General features: G+C 37.3%; 1 pseudogene; it reads right to left on the minus strand.

Annotated features, from left to right (window-relative positions):
• Nucleotides 1-1,296: 1,296 nt before the first annotated feature.
• Nucleotides 1,297-2,063, minus strand: LOC119522106 (annotated as a pseudogene).
• Nucleotides 2,064-4,897: the final 2,834 nt, after the last annotated feature.

Genomic DNA, 4,897 nt, shown 5'->3' on the forward strand with positions numbered 1-4,897 from the left:
GGATAGATAATTAAATGTACTCCCAGAAGTCTAGCAGGACAGCATTCCTGGCATTATGTCCCAGCAGTCACTCCTAGCCATAGGGCACAGGAGTGAGCATCCATTTCAGCTTATGCTGGAAGGAACAACATACTTGCATTTGATTTCCAAACCAACAGCAACAAAGCAAAGTTTTGATCAATAGATTTTGCCAGAGGCAGAAGCAAGTTTACTGTGATAGTTTGTTGGAAAAATCTTTTTTGTGCTGAATGCATCACTTGGTTATTTATGTTTCTCCTCTTCCCCCACCCCTTTTTTTGTTGTTTTTCTTCCTCCCCCTCCCTCTCCCGTTCTCTCTCTCCCTTCCTTCTTTTCTTCCTCACTCTCTCTCTTCCTTTCTCTTTCTTCTTCTCAATTAAAGGCTACTTTCATATACAGATGGCATCCAAGAAATAAAACTTTTAATGTTTGTGAAATTGAAGTAGATTTAACTATAAATTCCATCCAAATGTATTTAGGCAAGAGTTATATATTCTTTGGTAAATAGATTTTTTTTCTTACACATTAATTTTATTAGCAGGAAATATGATCAGCTGCCAACCCTTTGACTGGTTGTGAATCTCACTTTGATTCTCCAAAAAGTCACATGCATTTTCAATCTGGAGGGCCAACAGGCCTTCCTTGTGCAATTGGTAGACTACACAGATGACTTAAAATGTCTATAATTGTGATGTACTATAATGTTAAAGAATAATTGGAATTCTTGGCAAAAGGACTTGCACACCCAAGAGTGAACTATTTTGTACACAAAAAGCTTACCAAGAACAAAACTGTGGCTTAAAAATAACTTTTCTAAATATATTACCCATACAAAATAATTTGAAGACATAGATTAATTTCATGTACAGTATTCTATTTCAACAAGAGAATTGATAAAGTATTAGGTATGTGAAAACTGCAACACCACAAAGATTGAGCCAGTTTACTAGTGTAATCAAACATTAGAACAATCTTGGAACAGGCAAGCAAAAATATACTGAAGGCTGAATCGTGGCTGCACACCTAATTGTTTTCAACCCTGACTTGCACAATGTGAGACAGCACAAATGCAGACAGTTCAGTAGCAGAATGGCACTTGGTTTGTTCTTAATAGAAGCAACATAGATGCAACCGACAATTTAGAGACAGACAATAGCCTTATTTGCATGCTGAAAGTCTGGTTGTGTCCCTCTAGTCATCATACCATTCATTGTACAATCTGTCAATGGGTAAACAAATAGTGCAGGATTCATCTCAGTGGGATCTAGTCCTCTTGGTTTAACTAAAATCAATTCTTGGTCGATACTGCAATACTATGGGGTATGACTGATAAACAGGGCCAGCCTGGCAGCAGACTTGCAAAGCTGAGCCGCTCAAACATCGAAAGCTTTCACCTCTTAGTCACCATCTTGTCATGTAGATGAATTCCATAGTAGGAGCCTTCCCCATAATTTCACCATGCACAGCACATCCAACTCATTAGAACTTGGAAGTTTTAGTTATAAACTTAGAAATTTTTTAATAGTTCCCATAGTCACATGTGTAGAACATCGGATGACTTTCTTCATTAAACCCTTTACTACATTGTCCCCTGACTGTCCACTATTATGTAAACAATCTAGACACATAGCAATTTGTGGATCACTTCTGTGATAGTCTTTATCATCTTGATTTTCATCACCTTCTTCATCTTTAGGTTTGTCTACTTTTGAAACATCATCTTGTCCATTTTCATGAGACTTATTTTTCTTCCAAAATTCAGATTCATGCTCAAGTTCTTGTTCTTGTAGTCCAGGGACCAGCTTAAATATAATTTCCTCTAACATATTCTCCAACCTTAACATTTCTAATGGATTTGTCTCATGAAGGTGGTTACCACATCTAGGACCATCATTGCTATCTTCTAAGTGCTGGACAATACAAGTCTTAGAGAAGGTATGGAGGTATTCAGTCACCATAGTTGGCTTGATCAGATACACGTCACAGATATAGCAGGTGATGTAAGGACTGAAATCTTTCACCAAGTGTCTCCTTTGGGTAGCCATTCATGGTTAGCTTTACTAGTTCAGGCAAAGAGGGGTATTAAGTGGATGAAAGCCAGATCCCAGGAGATGGTGTGCGGTTTCCAACTGGATATCCTGAGGCATGTCATGTGAACTAACACCCAGATTTATCATGAGATGGCTGATCATCACTCCTTTGGATTGTTTGGCTTCCTCATATCTGAGTCTCGGTTTCCTCCTCCAATACATTGGAATTAACTGCCCTGCTTTTCCCACAGGTTTGCCACAAAGCTCCAAAGTAAGAGAAAGTCCTTTTAAAGTGGAAATAAATATCCTGACCTACCCTGAGGCCACAGCCATGGCTCCTCGCCCGCCAGTGCGCAGGCCCCAGAGGGAAGGAAAATCTGTAAATAGATTCAAAGGCAAAGTGAATGATAATAAGTCATATATATTCAGGTGAACGTATGTATTTCAATGGAATTTTTCTCAGTTGGCAGCTGGATTGATTTATAATCCTAGCTGTGGTAAGGTTATTCAGAACGCATCCTGAAACCTGTGATTCTTTACAACCTGGGACCAGTTAGGCATTCCTGCTTCATGGCTATTTTCCAAATGATTTGGGGACATTTAACCCAGGAGGTATCAGTGTGAAGACCAGGGGTTCCCTGCTGAGGCTGTGGCTGGTACTTCCTGCAGGTCACCCTAAATTTAGCTTCAGGCCCACACAGGTCAATTCCACACTTCCAAGACTACTTGAGGTACCAAAAGGGGCTTTAAGGCTGTGGAGAGGGGAAGGCATGGTCAGTTTCAGATTCTGTCCACAAGAATAAATTGCAGCCTAGAATTTTAACCAAGCTCTGAACATGGCTGCAGGGGCTTTCATGTTCACCATAATTCTAGGTGAGAGAGAGCACGATAAAGGAAAGCCACACCCACAGTGGGAAAAGGGTTATTTAGAATCGAAATATTTAATGTTTATAGAAAGGGTGAAGCTACTTTGGGTCCTTCTTAAGTGGTCTTCAAAGTTGTTGATTTGGTTAATATGCTTTCTTTATTTGGATCAAATACTGGGTTTGTATGCCAAATGATTGCCTAATCACATGTTATTTTACCTTCTAAAATGGCCAAAAATTTTTGTTTTGCTGCTTTTATGTTTGCTTTATGTACCTGATCCTCAGTGGAATAGGGGTTGTTTGAGGGATTAACATGAGTAACTAAAATGAGAGATTAACTCTATGTTGGTAATGTAAATTGCACTTTTTTCTTTCTTCATTTGTCTTTAGATTTTATGATTTTCTTTCACTTAGAAGTGTTTGCTTTGTGGGTAGTCCAGTTTATCAATTTTTACTTTTATAGTTTCTGGATTTTGAAATTTAAAAGACCATCTCTATGCTGAGGTTATTAAATAATTTCTCCATGTTGTTTTTTGTAGCATTTTCATCTTTGATCTATTTGGAACTTATGCAGGTGTATGGTATGAGATATGGAGGTATAGATCCAACTTTATCATTTTCCAGATGGTTACTTGATTTTTCCAAAACCATTTGTTGAATATCCATATTCTCAGCACTGATCTGAGAGGCTACCTGTATCACATATTAAATTGTTGCAAGAATTTGGGTCTACTTCTGTATTTTCTATTCTGTTCCATTTGTCTGCCTGATTATTCATGCACTAATATTGCATTGCTTTAATTGTTGAAGTCCTATAAAATGTTTTATGCTTAGTAGAGATAGTTTGTCCTACTTTATCCCATTTTCTAAGATTTCCCAGTTATCCTTGCTTGTTTATTTTTCCATATAAGCTTTAGAGTGACCTTGTCTTATTCCTACCCACATCATCAAAAATAAATAAATAAATAAATAAATAAAATCTGACATAAGTTTTATTGCTACCGCATTGGATTTATGATTAACATTTAGAGAGAATTTACATTTTTGCAAATTGAGTCTTCTTATCCAAGAATATGGGTTACCTTTCCAATAGTTTCTTGTGTGTAGTTCAAAAGTGGATTTAAGTTTTTCTTCACATAAATTCTTGACATTTCTTGTTAAATGTAATCCTATGCTTTTAAAATGTGGTTGTTGCTATTGTAAAGGTGATCTTTTCCTTCATTACAAATTCTAATTAGCTGTTATTTATGCAAAAACATTTTAGATGATAAAACCTTGTAACTTTCTCGAGGCTGAAATTTCGGAGATGTTGTAGAAGCTTGACTGTGATTCAGTGTTACCCTAATTAACAATTTCCCTGATAATGAAGTTTAATTTTAATATAGTAGACTATGCTGAAAAGATTCTTCTGGCAATTTGGAAGTCCATAAATAAAGCCTTAAAAGTGCTTATACCCTTGTTTCATATGTGCTTACAGGCTATAAGGAAGGATGTTAAGAGGCCAAGATTGGCTGACTCTTGGTACAAGGGTTTCTGGGAGCTTTTTCATTTCTTCTTTCTCTATTTCTTTTCGTGTTTCTGGTTTATAAATATCAAATATGCACTGTTTTTATAACATAGAATTATTTTTTTCAATACAAATTCCTCTTCATAAATCATAGAAAGTAAGCATGCATGCACAACTGAATGTCACCATCCCACCTTCTTCCCCACCGCGTGTACACACACACACACACACACACACACACACAGAGCTTTGCTGTGCTGCTGAATTGCTGACACAAGCAGCTTTGCTGAACAGGGAAGAGAGGAGGGTGTGGGACTGAGCCAGGCCTTAGTTCTAATCCCCGCTCTGCTGCCTGGTAGCTATGTCCGTGAACACATTACTTGCCCTCTTTTGACTTCAGAGTTCTCACTTATAATATGAGGGTTGTTGTGAAGTTATAGCAAATATAAGTAATACAATATTTAGCATCTAGCAGT

This window comes from Choloepus didactylus, chromosome X (genome assembly GCF_015220235.1).
Source record: "Choloepus didactylus isolate mChoDid1 chromosome X, mChoDid1.pri, whole genome shotgun sequence".
Taxonomy (NCBI): Eukaryota; Metazoa; Chordata; class Mammalia; order Pilosa; family Megalonychidae; genus Choloepus; species Choloepus didactylus.